The following is a 16,871-nucleotide window of genomic DNA, read 5'->3' as shown; positions in this document are numbered from 1 at the left end:
AAAGTATACAGCCTTGGTAAACTTGACTTGACAGAGCAATTTAAAGAGAGGGAAGAATGTCAAAGGTTAGTTTGGAAGCTCATCGTCACTGTGCAGAAAATTTAAAATTTCAAAATATTTTCTGTGGAAAAGGCGTATCCAGTGTAAGACTGGTGACTTACGTATCTCGACAAAGTCAAACTTAGGCGGAAGTTTACTGATTCACACTGGTAGGCTCCGATACGATTCACTATTAACAATTATTGAGTTGACAACAAAAACTTATCAATTCTTTTCCTTCACGTGCACGCTTAAATTGTAACAATCGTTGCCATCCACCTCACCTCATCACTTCTCAGGCGGGAGATTTTCATTCCATAAAAAATCTCTTACGGATGCCGTTCGAATTCTTACGTTCGTTTTAAAACAACTCGGTCGGGAATACCGTCTTCTATCGAGCACCGATAATAGAATTCATTTTATCAGAATTAAAAATCAGTTCAGCCAGAAAATACGCTTCCCGGTCGCACACATGGACACGAACAGCACAAATAACTTCGGTTAAAAAAAGAACAACACAAAAATGAGCTCAACGTTGTACATTGCAAATCGATACTTACCATGCATGCAATATTCGTTTTTCGTATAATTGTTTATCAATTTTCGAATTGTAATATTAATGTGTTTTACAAGCAATTTCCAACCGAGTCAGCACATTTCACAGAAGTCAATGTAACTTTAATAAATTTAAACGACTTCTGGATTGTCGAACAACAATGCGGAAAATAGTTTCGAAGAATTGGGTGCCACTGTGCTATTTATTCCGAAAAACCGTTGCCGGTTTAACAGAGAAGAAGAAAATATTCAGACGAATATGTCGCAACTGTTTTGAAATACTTGTGAGATACTTTTGCTATAAGAGAAATGACAACAGATGGCGCTGTGAGAGCTGGACGGAATCAACGCCATCTGTTATCATATATCAGCTTTCTACAGATTTTCACAGGCGACGTTCTATTTCCTATATTTATTCACGCATAAATCAAAGAGGGACAAAGTTCAAAGCTCACGACACCATTGTTATTAACAATACAAAATTGAAAGCTCGGGAACAAATAGTGGAAAGGACGTCTTCTTAAGTACTTTTCGGTAGGAAATCTGACACTCTTCTGTACTGCTCCTGCTGGATTTTATTGCGGGAGTTTCATAGACTAACAAGTTTGAATTTGTAAAGTTAGAAGCACACTAGCAGACTGGTCATCCTTCCATTGTTTTGATAATAGGAAAGCAGTCGAGTAGAATTATTGCGGGACAAAACATTCCGTTGTAAAGCATAAATTTCACGAGCCAATGTTTTATGCTGACCAGACCCTACTCGCACAACGTATTTACGCTAAATTTACGTCTACAAATTTTACGTTTATTTTCAACATTTTTGTTTACTAATCAAATTTTGTATTTGTTTACCACTTTACGTGTATGCGAGGCGTAATAGGTGCTCGGTGGAAAATAGTATTTTCTGTAGCGAGGTGGAAAAACACCATTTCTAGCACCAGTCGCACCAGTGTGATGTTTATTACAAAGTTCCAAATAGCTAGACTGAGTTCAATGGCGATCAAAAATCAGTTCGATCTGAAAGTTCGGGTCTGAAAGTTCAGGAAAAAGAATCTCACCTGAACCTGGGTTTCACTCACAAAAATCTTTTATTGGACCTACCAGTTATTAGGTCTGACCAATGATTACTACATTCAACAAAAACTACTCAGTGTGAGATCCGTGAGAGAGCGAGCTGTCAAGTAAACAAAGGAAAAATTTTAAAAAGTCAATTTTGTCCATCACACAGAGTACTTTTTGATATGCCTTACGATTGAAAGTTTCGATAGAAGCAGCAGGTTGACACTTCACTGTATAAACTGGTCTAACAATTGGGTTTTGTCAGAAGGAACTTGAATATTCCTTCTACAAACTGACCTATCAATTGGGTGTTTCGACAATTATTGGGTGCTAATACAGTATTTTAGACTATTTGCACCCGGGTCGAATAGCATCTACGCGGAAAAAGTTAATCACATTCAAATGAAAACAGGTTTCGCTTTCGAAATACCTGACCCGTTTCGAAGATAGAGCATATATTTCCCACCTATCGTATTGCAGTTGTGCGTTGCATGGAAACATTTCACCAATTTTACTATCGCTTTGCTTTGTTTACTATAACTTTCATGACGATATCACTTCACGTGCAACAACGAAAAGCAAAACTTTTTCGAATTTAATTTCTACGGTACGCTAAAGTGCATTTATAATATGCGTCATCGTCAGCGGTATTGATGGTGATATACAGCGATAGTGATACGAAAAGATGCACCGGTATTTTGCATTATATTAGCTGAGCAGGGAAGAATTTTATGGTTTCGTTTACACACTTTTTTCTCCGTCATGAAATTAGATGATAGAGGACTGGGTGGAAGAAAAATTGCTCGTCACCGGTGCAGTGGGCGGGAAGTTATATTATCGCATTATGAAGTTGTAACTCTTTGTCTTTTCCGACTTTTAAATAGTTTAACTTTCACAATTTTCATTCTGATACTCACACTTCCAACACATTTACCAATTTACGTCGGATCTTTGAAGTCAAATTTACATTTTATATTGTGTGCAGACGAAGTGGTGAGATATCTGAATTCTGGTGCAGCTAAATGAATTCGAATACCCAGCTGTGTGATGAATTTACATTTTGACAGTTCGTGGTCTGGATAAGAATAAAAATTCTTCAAAGACGTGAATTGAGGACAACGAACATTAATTTGGAAGATAGTTAATTATGCTAAAGTTTTGGTTGCCAAGGAATCTTTTGGCTGAAAAAAATGTGATCTTTGTTACCTAACCGAAACCTGAATTGTCATAGCTAGATTGTCGTAGCCACCCCTTCGTGATGGTCATCTTATCGAACCATACGTAATCAACAAATAAAATTCTCGACAATGAGTCTATAATAGAATTGTACTCCTTGTCTGCACCATTCGACAATAATCACATCAACCCACTTTGCGTTGATTATATGTAAAACATTGTCAAAGGAAAATCGTTGTACTCATTTTTGTCATATCGTTCATTTAAATATTTACATTCGGCGCTGCCAACCTGTTGTACAAACCTATTGTTTAGTGTGTAAGTCCGCTGAAAAGTCAATATGTCAAAGTCAATCAGAACGCAGCGTCGTATATGTGTAATTCTCTCACCAGATAGAGAGCCAAGACAACAACCTTTTCTCTCACCTTTTCGTTCCAGTGACATGACTTTTCGTTCTCACTCAAGTCAGTTTTTGCGTATTGCTGAGGGTTTCATGCAATTGTTATGAATAAACATTATATTCACCAGCTGGGTCGAAAACAAACCTTTTTGATCCTAGTGATGAAACAAACTGTTTTTACCCAGGTTCACCACCTTGGGCGCATCCTTTCTGTTCATAGGACATAATAGAAAACTGTTTCATTTGCTCATCTAGTGGTTTACCCAAAATTCAAATTCCGAAGCGCATTTACGGCGTGAATTCAAACTTTGATTATATGATCTGGGAACCATGCAGAATTTGTTTATGCGACGTGATGAGTCGCAAGAGAGACAGTGGAGAAAATAAACGTTTCTGCAACGGCGCTGCGAAAAGTAGACTTTCACATGCTTCATTTGGGTGACGTGTGGAGGGTCTTTTTTCACTGGTTCACTGGAAAGTAACTACATTTCATCACTAGTGACGAAAAGTAACAACACGAAGATAGGCAGGCAAGTATCTAGGGATGATAACAATTTTTGTGGACACCGCTAGTCTCGATCCTTTATCCATCCTACACCCCTATTGTATCTGTGGTGGATGGTTGGCACTTCCGCTGCAACTCTCGTCCACCACAGATATGTAAATAACTATTTGTTGACACTTTGTCTGATGACAGTGCTAGGGAGAAAATATCTATTTTCCTCCCTCTTGTTTTGACAGTGGGTAAAATAGACGTTTCTGAACCCGAACTGCCACCTTTGTTTTTGTTTTGAAAATAAGTATTGAGCAGCACGTGAGGTCAGCGCAGATGATACTTTCTACATTGTTTGTACAGTTGAATTTTGGCAAACAATTCGGTAACTTCATCAAATTAAATATCTTCACAGAAAGCACTTCGTTTCGGTATGGTGATTTCGAAAAAGGAGGATTTCCTTTACACGAAAACAGCTGCATAAACAGTTGTTGCTATTTCTCCACAAGAAATTCATTTGCTGATTGCAATTGATCTTAGAACCGTCGAAAGTTGAGAATATTGTTTGCAGGTCCAATCTTATCTCGTGAAGGTAGGAAAACAAAACCAACCAAATTTCGTTTTTTTTTTTTGTCGTGTGTTTATGTTTATTTTCAATTTTCAATATTTTTTTTGTCTTGTTTTAATTACAATAAAATTTACGAACTTTTATAGAGAAAAAAAGGTTCGGAAAAACATGGTTGACCATAACAAATTTTGTAAAATAAATTGCTTTTCAGATTTTTTAAAAAAATTTATCGAACTTAATTGAACGATTTATCTTCGTTTTTTGCTAAATATATTTTAATTCTCATTTTCGTGTGGCAGTTTCTTTTTAGTTTTTCAATAAAAATTTTAAATGTACGGAAATTCATTCGCTCCCATCATTATACAAAATTCAAATTCAAATTCAATAACAAATTTTTATAATCTCAATACAAAACAACAATCTAATGATGAAAATATGACAGTTTTTTGTGTAGCACTTCAGACGACTCTGAGAGATTCTCTTGCTGTATCAACCAACAACAAGGTAGGACGTACGGAGTCCAACTTGTTACAGAACGGTGAGAACAATTGTGGCAACACTTTACAGTTGGAACCTCAGAGAATATTGACGCTTCAGGCGCATTGTAGAGGGCGTTATTTTACTATGAAAAAATATTCATGAGTGAGCAAAGATCACGAGTTGTTATTTCTCTCATTTTTCTAAATATTTTTGACGTATCGCGATCTTTGCTAAATAGTGTTGCCAGCTTGCATCTCAAGTGCCAATACCGTGATATCGTGATACGGGAATTTGCAAAAAGTTGTTCACTTTCGGATATCCCAGCGCTTCTTTCTCCAGACATCCATTTTTCAGAAGATTCACTCATTACTCACTCACTAACCTTAGTGTGTCACAGTGCGGTCAACAGTAAACTTAGCTTAATCGTAAAAGCAGCATAGTAAAAAGGCCTTCCACCAAAATGATCCGGGTTCGATTCCCGGTTCAGGCATGGAATTCTTATAGCGCATTCGTATCGTCCTAATATTGACGCAATTACGATGAGTTTGTGTACAATATGTCTAGCCTACATTGAGGCGAGATATCACCTGACGCCTCAGAAAGTATTTGCATACTTTGAGACGTGACTCAGCAGTCATGTTAAGCCGGTTCAGACCGTAAAATACTCGTAGTGTGGTCTCTAAGCAAATAGACAATGAAGTAAATACAAGGAGTTTTGGATAATGGTTGGAGTAAATTCGTTTCACATAAAGCTTGAGAGAGAGCAAAACTTGTTCGGGCATTTACAGTCTCTATAAGCATTAGTAGTGAATCCAACCGATAACGCAGTTTCTTAGTGTCAAAGTCTAGTCCAAAGCATGGATGTCCAGCTAAAATTATAGTCTACATTTGTGCGCTTCATATTTTATTGTCAATGACAACTTCTCACCAGGGATTACCGATCATTATCATCAGTGTATATTCCTGCAAAGTTAGAACCCAGGGGTTTATCAAGAAATGACGGAAAAAGCCCGGATGGGGTCACGCTGACCCCATGGTTGAAAGGAAAACCTCTCGTTTGGGATGCAACTTGTGTCGACACTTTCGCAGACTCATATTTAGCAAAAACATCTACAAAGGCTAGACAACTTGCAGATTATGCGGCATCTCAGAAGCACAAACATTATTCAGAACTTTTGTCATAATTAATAATATTTTATGAGCCTTCGCTGTTGAATGGGTCCATGGAGTGAAGAAGCATTAAATTTCGTACATAAAATCGGCCATAAATTACAAGACTTGACTGGAGACAAAAGATCAAAATTCTTTCTAATTCAGAGAATGTCGATGGAAATACAGAGACACAACGTCTCTTGTATCATGGGCACTATTTCCCCGAATAAACCATTGGAAGAAGTTTTCTACAGGCTTTAACATTTCAAATGTCTCACTGTCATTTTTTTCAAAGAATGTCATTGTGAATTTGCAATGACACAATATGAAATTCTCAGAAAAATTTGACAGTGAGACATTTGAAATGTCAAAGACTGTATTTATAAATCTGTATATTTTGTAAAAACAAAAACAAAATCAAATGACATAACAAATATAAAGTGTTGACTTCGGTTCCTTAGCTTTCAATAAAAAAAAAATTGCATGTAACAGTTTGACCAGCTCTGAGAAGAGTCAAAAGTTCAGCGAAACTTTCATAAACCGCTCAGTTTTCTCAGAACTGTCCAAACTGCCACAAACAAATCTATGTTTTATTGATAGCTAACACATTCGTGTTTGCTATTGCGGTCATACATTTTTCAAAATATGAATTATCGTGAAAAGTGTATGCTATTCAACAGGGCATCCATGCCTCTTAAAAGAATTTCCTCCATTTCGAATGTAATTTAAAATTGTAGTTTATACGTTGGTTGTGTTTTCAATGGAGTGGGTGCCCCAATAGCTTTTCTCCGAAAAACCGAACGATACATTTTTTTTGTGTTATCCCAGCCGATATTTCATTCTGTACAATGTACATCCCGATCAAAAAAAAAAAAACAACCCTCTCTATTCGAATAAATAAAAAATGGTTAAAACCGCACTGCAAACATGGTCACAATGTAACCACATCAAAATAATAAATTTTTGCCGGACAATGCTTTTCAATATTTTCAAATTTAATAACATACGCGAACCACACAAGACCGTACCAATTACCCGGAGTGGCTATGACCAAAAAAACCCGAAAAAAAAAATTAATACCTCAGGGGGTGCATGGATAATGTTATGTGTAGTAATGTCCCATCCATATGCATGTTGCAAAAAAATGTTGGGCTCATCAATTCGGTGTTTCGATAAAAAAATAAATAATTTAATTTGACTATTTTGCTGTTAAATACACAACATACCGACCGGTGCATACGACAATTGGAGGAACATTCGAACATGATTCCATCCCATACGCAATTGGAAATTTGGAATATTTGGACAATTAATTACAGAACTTGAATATTGATTGAATTCCAAATTTCAAATTAATTGACAATTTGCCATCCTATTAGTTTGGTGCATTTAATAAAATATTTATTTATGACGGAAATACGTTACAACAGAATACAACCACCACTTGCAGTGTATGCACTACTTGTAACGTGCAGATAGATATGAATGCTCTATCGATCACAATCGCTGCTGTTTACTCATAGAAATTCGAACGGCAATATAATTGTAAATTTGAAATTTATTGCGATAATTCAGTTTCGATAAGTAATTTAGTTGGTGCTGGCACTTGAATCGTGTCTTTGAGTGTGCCTGGCAGATATTTTCGTCTGTCTATTCAAAGAGGAAACTCCGTTTTACTGTCGATAATTGAATTCGAAGCGTTTTTTTTAGCTTTACCCTACCCGGTACTGCTTCTAGCATGAACATAGCAAATATTCGGAGGCTGACGATATCACAGAAGGCAAGGCATTTTCGTCGTATAAGTTAAAACAAATTTGACACTTGCCGATTCAGTGTTCGTGCTAGGAGCAGTCATGTCGTTCAATACATGATTGTAATTGCGTAAGTCTTGTGGGAAGTTAAGACGAATCAACTCAACACTAATTGTTGATTCGTCTTATCTTCAAGTCCTTCTACAAACCAGAAACGTATTAGGGGATTTCGGAGGTATGGGTATGGGTCAAGATGAGTAAAACAACTTTTTATCTTTGTCATCATCTAGTGGTCCAGACGAAGACCGTTTGATTCAAAAAATAAAGAATTGAGAACGTCAGTGAATTTCGGCCATGTCAAATCACGATGGAAAAAGTGATTTTTCGAGTTCTCTTTTTGTCTGGCGGCTCACAATTCAAAGTGAATTTTGTCTGAAGATAGTTTTTTTTTGTTCATTTAGCTCTGTGGGCATTGAATGACACTAATTGCATCATCGCGACAAAAATCTATGTTTAATTTTGTCTGGCGGCTCACATTTCTTATGGAATTTTGTCTGGCGGATCACAGTTCCCAGTGAATTTTGTCTGGCGGATCACAGTTCCCAGTGAACTTTGTCTGTTTTTTCTGTTCATTGGGGTTCGTGGGCATCGAGTGACACAATATAAGGTACTCAAAATACTGCAGGCCTCAGGTCTATTTAGATATGAATTTGCTTCAGCTGATCCACTCAAACAAAACTGCTCATAGCACATAGTTACATGCACACGAGAAAGAATACGAGACCGTTGGCAGTTTTGCTTGTATGTGTGTTTCAGCTAAAGAACAACTGAAGCAAATTCCTGTCTAAATTTCACCGACGTCTCCTGTAACTTCAAACTAAATCGAATTCCTCATTCAAGATCCGTTAGCTACTTAAGGCATCACTAATACAAACCAGAAAATGTTCCTTCATTCGCCCATGGAAACATTCACAGTCAGTCCCAATGTCTTTTTCTCAATCGACTGAATTGTTAAGACGCTTGGATAAATAACATCCAATCGAGATAAGACATAAGCGCCATTACATCACTATTCTATTGCACTATATTGTCTGCATATCCGATGACTATATAAGCCACTGAACAATCACATCGTAGCGATATAAGTCCATATGGTTTCACTTGAATTTTAAGTCAAATTTTCAATTGAAAATTCCACATGTTCTGTCTGCTTTGTGTCGCTCTATTTATATGTCGATATGATACAGTCCTCAACGTCCCATTCTCGTTTGTATGTATTATAGCACAACTTTATTTAAAGTTAACTTAAATGATGGGAGAAAAAGTTTTTCGGTGTTTTCTTTCGGTGGTACTTAAAACTTGTTCATAGCAGACTGGGAGAGAGAGAAGAAAAAAAAGAAAGAAAGAAATAAATTTGAAGAATGGGATGCGGTAAAGAAAACTTTTGCCATTTCTTTGACTTTATCCTCTTTCGCTACAGCTTTTTTTCTGTCTCTTGCGTGTACAAGAATAAATCTATTCGGCAAAAGAAACAACAGGAAAAATAAAACCGAAATCTTTTTTGTCATAATTCTGATTTCACAACATTTAAACTACTTTGAAATCAGCTGGAACATGCTTGAGACGAAAAGTATTTAAAAAATAATTTCGTTTTGGCATTTTTCTGCGAAGAGAACTTTTAAAGTTTCTGCAATGGGTGTCGTGCCCGCATAAGATTGTCAGGATATTGAGGGTAAATGGTGGTAGAAAGTTAATATTTTGTTATTGGGTTCAACGGACGGGATGGCATGCTAGCCTTCCACCAAAATGATTCGGGTTCGATTCGTGTGTCAGGTAATTCCACTTGGAATATGTCTGCCGATTGAATAGAATACGTCCTAAAGTTCACTCAAGCTTCACAATTTGGTTAGTTGCAGTGTGCTTGGTGGCTATAACGATGTTACAGACTGAATGACTCGACCCGAATACGATGAACTTGTGTGCATAATGTCCTAGCCTACATTTAGGCGAGACAGTAATTATGCGCCTAACTTTCTCTCACAGAGTATTTGCATACTTCGATGCGTGGTTCGGAAGTCATGTCCAGACACTTATTATTGGCTGTTAGTGAGGTCTCTAAACGAGCAAATCAAAATCAAATCCTTCCAAAGAAAATTCAGTTGGTCATCGCACGGAATAGCATTCCATTGACAACGAAAAAAAGGAAATCTGGCAAATTGTGGGAGTTTATCATTCGATCAACAGCTACCAATGCTTTGCATTTTCCTCTTGGAGTTTGGTCATACCTTTTTACATATGTGCACATTCAGCGAATCATAAACGAAATGAAAGAAATGTTTCATTACCGACAATAGATCATCTTGAAATGCCATCTACGTCAAGAAATGCGATCCACGTTAAAAAAAATCTCATAAAAATTAATGAATGAACGAAACATTTAACGAAACTTAAGTGAGGTTACGTCTGAAAGTACCGTATCTTGAAGATGATCTGTAATATCTAGAGAGACTGTGATGGGGTTTAAAATTTACTGATCCGCATCAGCATCGAAGCGTCTACTCTGCAAAGACACCAATTTAATAATTGTGATCCTTGTAGAAAATCCCTAAAGTTTCTTCTGTTACAGCCTGTTATTGCTACTGGGATTTAAATCGAACGTTTAAGATTTCAAAAAGTAAACGAAACGACGCGACGACGGTTTAATGTACAATTAAGTTGTCAATGTCGTTTGAGCTGTCAAATAAGTTGTCATTTTCACAAAGCTAACCTCAAATCGAACAAAAAAAGTATTGGATGGTGAGATGCCACACAAATTTTCATATATTTCAAGGGGCGGCTCTGTGAACGAAACATCTTTTGAGGTTAACTTTGTGAAATTGACAACTTATTTCACACTTTTTGAGATAAGAAACCGTTATTTAACACTGATCTATAATGACGGCACGAACATATCGCAAGACAATGACAATGGCTCAATTAAGGCTGTATACTTGGGGTCATCCCCAAATACACAGCCTTGGGTACAATGCACTGAATGTCTAAAATATACGTGTCAAGCAACCTCTGCATCTGTGTCGGGGAACTTTTTTTTCAAAAACTTGTCCAGGTTCAACATCAAAAATTGTCATATTCCCATCCGAAAAATAACTACAATAAATCGGTAACTTATGATAAAGTCAAATTGGTTTCGTTCGCGCATCCATGTACAACATTTAATTAAATACAATTTTATGCATCCGCTCACGAACGTTCTTAAAAATTTCTCCTTATTTGTTTTCTTTAATGTCAATTTGTGCCTGAAAAATCTGTGCAGTCTAGTGTATCATTTGAATACGTTTTTTTTTTTCTTAGTTTTAATGTTAATTTTATATAATTTCCTTTTGTTTGTTTTCTCTCTCTCTCTCTTTTCATTAATTCATATTTTACTTTCGTTTTCATTTTGTTTTGTCAATTTATCAATTCGAATTGATTTTTTTATTTTTTACGTAAAGTTCAACCTTCTCTTCTCCTTCTCGTTTCATTTAATTTTTTTATTTTTATTTGTTTTTCTGTTCTTTTATTATACTTTGTTAATAAAAATTAAATTTTACAAAAATATAGTTTATTCAACAGCTTTTGAGACATTACAATTTCATTTATTTATTTTATTTTATTTTCTACCTTTCTTTACCATTTTTTTTAAATAATTTTTTTTACAACTCTCAACAGTTTTGAAGAGCTCTTTCACAGATAACTAATTTAGTTAAAGAATTTCATTTAATAGTTTTTTTTTCGTCTTTAATTTACTTTTTATGCCTTTTAGTTCGGTATAAAGTGGTGAATGTTCACTGATGGGGCATTGCCTGTCTATTTTAGTTGTGTGTGGGTGTTGTGAGTATATAAAACTAAGAAACCTTCATAGAGACTGCAGGATTTGACGATAGCTCATCAGGGATTATTTTTGGGAACATGTTTTCCCATATTTCCGTCCAATTTTCTACATTTATTAGATTTCCACATATTTTCCTTAGTTTTCCAGAAAATGTTTTTGAGAAAATTCGGAAAAATTTAGGAAAATTTAGGAAAAAGTTTTTTTTTTCAAAAATAGTCCCTGGAACTTTCCATCGACAAGTTCAATGATTTTATTGGGTTTAACATAGGAGAAAGATTTAAATGTGTAAAGTATTCAAACTGGTATTTTATACTTAACACAGAAATGTTGCCAACACAAGATGAATAGTTAAATGCAGAAACGGGACACATTAGCGAATTCCAAGAAAAATGAAATTTTATTCAATTATTAGCTTCGTTCCGAATAGGCTTCTGTTTTGAAGTATCAAAAAACTTCTATTGACATCGTTAGCCTATTCAGAACGAAGCTACATCCAATTCGCTAATGTCTAATGTGACTTGCCCTGTTTTGACATTTAACTATATGCATGGAAAGCGCATGGGAAATGACAGCTGGTAGAGAATTTTTGTATGCAATTCTCTGACATAGAACTTAGTTGTAGCTTATCGTTTCCAGTAAAGCAGTTGTGGCGGCTCACACCAGAATTTCGTTTTAGTAGTATTGCCAGGATGACAGCATGACAGCATCTGACAGACCATAAAATTACTGATGAGGAAATTAATTTTTTGAATTTCTGGAAATTTTTCCATTAAAAATACGTTGCCGAAAAGCATAAGGTAAATCCTGACAATGGAGATATTCGCTCAGCTTATGATACTTTCATAAAAAAAAATACTTTCTGATGGAAGGGTGAACGCGGGAAGACATCATTGTATTTATGATCGTCAAATAAAATCACATAACCGGCAACAGCAGTCTCATTGTCTACAATTTTAGTTTGTATTTGAATTTAAATTAGAAAATGTTAGTGGTAAATATACGGATGGATGGTTATGATGGAATGATTAAGTGTTGATATAATCGAAGCTTATTTCGTCAAAATTGAAATTCTTAGAAATTCATAAGCAACAAAAATCCCTGAAATGTGGAGAAAAAAAATCTCATTTCTTCAAATCATATTGGAGAATTTAGGAAATTTCTACAAACAGAAAAAGGATACCAGATGAATACTCGCTCACCGAGCGGACGCAACGCCATCTGTTATCATTTCTCTACTAACAACCAGGTTCTGAAAGAACAGATTACAAAGAAAGTGACAGCCAGATCTCTTTGTGGTGCCAATTAGGTTCATGAAAGTTTCTTCGACATTTTCAACTAAAGAAAAAAAAATTCCAAGTTGATTTTTCACACAATCCTGACTAGAGCCTATTTTTGGGAAATTTACTAAGATTTTTCAAAATTTGCTAGGAAAAGATTAGGCAAATTTGAGCAAATTTTGGGAAATTTTAACAAATTTATTAAATCAACCTTTGAAAAATAGGCCCGCACCCGTCTTTGTGGTAGTTCTAATATGTTCTTCCATAACCTTGATCTAAAACGTTCAATTGAGACAAATAGCGCCCGATTGCAGAACGAATGGCGAATGGAAATGTTGCTCTAGTTTTACAAAACGATCGGATTTTCAATTTCAGTGCAAAAGTTATATTCTCTTTTCTCGTTATTAACATTGTTTACGTAAGTTCCAGAATTTTCTATTTTATTATCGAAAATAATCGCCTAGTCGACGACATGCATGCCATAGTTTCTGTAGTAGTTATTTTTCATAATAATATCCTAGACTAGAGGTTTCCGTCGATTTTCTTAGCTAGATAAATATTTTTCCTTTTTCATTATGTTTCTGCTTAAATTCATTTCAGATTAATTTTCTTATTACAATTTTATCGTTTGTTATGTACAATGCCCATATAATATGCTGCATCAGTAACGGAGACGATTAAAAAATTTTCCACTTTTTTTTTTGGTTTTAATATAGAAACTGGGGGTACAAATATTTACTTTTTTTGACTCTGACTCTTTCCGCAAAATTTATATTTTAATTTCCTCTCATTTTCTCCCTTTCCATTTTTACATTTTTTCTTATTTACACTCACATTTTCACAATTTACTATGTTACAAGGGGAGTATTATGTACTCACAGTAGTATATAAATACGTAATGGCAATATGTAATTAATTTACTCACTACAGATGGTATTCGTGCAAAGGTAATACTGACTTTTATTTATCATCATCATCACTATCATCATAACACTCACTTAAAAGATAAAACGAAAAGTAAAAGTAAAAGGAACATGGAAACAATCTCACAAACGACGATAGTCGATTTAGACTTTCACCATGGTCACCTCTTTTTATCGTCCACCCATTCCCGATACCGCTGATGCGAGAAAAAGCATTTTCTTTTTTGGAGTTCAGTTCACAGTTCGTTTTGCTTCCGTTTAGCTCTCCGTTTATGCATGACGTTTCTATTGTTTAGATGACATTTGCATTGTTTTAATTTCCACTGTCAAGTAAACGGCTGGAAAGCGGAAGCAAACCCAATACCCTCTCTAGCAACCAAACTACTTTTATTAAGGTGGTGAAAGAATCAAGTAGCCTTTGGAATTTACATGTAGATTACAGCGCAGTCAGTCAAATTGTAGAATACAAAGAAATAAGCTATGAATTTGACACAGAGAGCTGAGAGTTTGGTTGCTAGAGAGAGTATTGGCAAAACGGTTATACAAAGGACGACTGTAAATTCAACTTTAGTTTAGGTTTGTAACAGAGAACAAGCACCATAGACCTACACTCAAGAGGTGAAATGATGGCGCAGTTGTAAATTTAGTATCTTTCCATACGGCCAGTTCAATTGACAGGCAAAAATTTGTTGGAAAATAATCACAACTTTGGCATTGATTTTTAATGGAGATGCAATGGAGACTAAGTGATGGGATCACAAAGAGTGCGATGCGATATATAGTAAAAATGACAAGAAAATCGACAAGGTAATAACGACGCGTAGGTAAAAAAATATTGTCACTAATAGGGACGACCCTGAAAAGTGAAAACTGTAAAACCACCATCCTTGTTCTCATATACGGTTTTTTCGAGAAGTTTAATTCTGAAAACTACAACAGCGCTACCCTCAGCTAAAAAACGTTTGCTGACAAGTGGCGAAAACGTAAACAAGATCCATGCCCTTTTGGTATAAATCATGTCATCCGATGACCTTGAAAATCGCTAATGTTAAAACAAAGTGCAGCTTCACATTTCTCTGCTCTGAAATCAAAGAAAGATAACAGGTGGCTCTGCACATCATTATAAAATACATCATTTGACATTCTGGATGCTTGGTTCCTTAAATTCATTTGACATTCTACCTGTAAGTGGTCTGATTTTATGACTACCTTATTTTTCATCATTTTCCTGTCTGAACGTTGGAAGACTGGTAATTTACGAAGATCACTTTGGAAATAATCACACAAACGCCAGTGGATTCTTGAACATCAAAATTTCAGTTCAGTTAACATTTCGTACTGAAATGCAGTGAATTTTTGTGTTAAATATGGTGACCTGCGTCAAAGACTAATGTCGACTGTCCATAAAAATACTAAACGCAGGAATCATAATGCAAGAACTTAAGCACTGAAGACGTAACTTGATTATGTTACTGTCGACTTCGTTACTTTTCCCTTGACTTGTGGACATACTAGCTATTCTGCAAGACTCACAGAAAACCGCAACTCCAGTTCCAGATTGAATTACGTTCTAGATTCGATCTCGATTTGGAAGGAACAAATGAACGGGCAGACGATATTTTAATGATCTTTCTCTCTCTCTCTCTCTCACACACATTCACACATACACACACACACTCACATTAAGAACGACACACAAAAGTACGAAGTGTGATGAATTTTAGTAAAAATATTTTGATGATCTAACTTTAATTGGATTTCTATAAGAAATCTCACCATTTTTACGTTCAATTTTAATTAATTTAATTTATTTTCACTAGATATTCACTGTAATACCTTACGCGTTTTTATATTTGATTTTTTGATTGTTTTTTTTTTTACTTTTTTATTTTTAATTTCATTTTTAATCTTTGTTTTAATTTTTCAACCAAAACAACAGAAGTGAGCAAGTTTAAATGGAATTTTCCGGTAATTGAGCTAGTGGAGCATGCGAAGCAAGTCTTCAAAACTGGAATTCAATTAACCAATAATTTTTGGCGGAGGAAGTCATTTTATGCTGAAGACAGTTCGGGAAATTTTCTAATATTTTCCTAAAATTTCCCAATTTTTTTAAAAATAACTTTCCCAAAAATTATATTTTGGAGAAAGTTAAGGAAATTTGTTCACAAGAATGGTCGCCTTGAACTATGCAAATACTCTCCGAGGAAAGTCAGGCGCTTAATTCATCTCACCTAAATGTAGGCTAGACATATATGCACGCAAATTCATCGTAGCGTTCTTTAGAGATGCAGAGCTATCAGATACACTGCAACTACCCTAATTATGAAGCTTGAGTGAACTGTATAAAGCGATATAATTGCTAGAAAAATTCTATGCGAACGCGAACCCGAAACATTTTGGTGGAAGACTCGTGCACAAACAATGAGCCATCCTTTCAATTTAGCATGCAATTACGGCGGATGTTAGAAAACATTTAATCAAATTTCATATTCTAAGGACTTCATTGTTGAAATAGAATGATTGACCATTTTTATCGCGGTTTACCACGTTCAAGGAAATTACACCATACACGACCCTCCACCCAGAAGGGAACTAATATTATTTCTACCTTCGGCCTATGTCGAAAACATTCTGAACGTCCATATAAATGAGTATGAAGACTTGCTCCCATGACAATATTATTGTGGTGCGAAAAACAAAAAAAAAATTATTCGTACGATGATTGACTAAGCAAATATGGATTGGATTATAACAATTTCTCTCTCTTTCTTGTGTCTAAATATATTTTATTTTACTCTCAACGTTCTCTCTTTTGTTTTGTTTATTATTTTCTTAATAAGGAAAGGCGCTTTTAGTTTTCTCTCTTTTTTCGGCGATTAATTTGGGATAACTTATTTTTACAAAAATGTAAAATTCGGATAGTGTTGCCAGCAACGAAAGATTACAATTCACATCATAATGTGCGCCTTTAAATTCAAAATAGAACGTATGATAGGTCAGTTTATTCGGCAGCCTTAACAGTTGTTTAGTCTTGTAGCGGCATTGCCACTACAGGTCAAATTTAAGCTTGCCGACTTCTAACTGAACAATGGACTAAATAGATTATTTGTAGCACCGACATGTTCAA

This window comes from Bradysia coprophila, unplaced genomic scaffold, assembly GCF_014529535.1.
Source record: "Bradysia coprophila strain Holo2 unplaced genomic scaffold, BU_Bcop_v1 contig_235, whole genome shotgun sequence".
In the NCBI taxonomy this organism is placed as follows: domain Eukaryota; kingdom Metazoa; phylum Arthropoda; class Insecta; order Diptera; family Sciaridae; genus Bradysia; species Bradysia coprophila.
The sequence above is the reverse complement of the archived record's forward strand: the minus strand, read 5'-3'. Positions refer to the sequence as shown.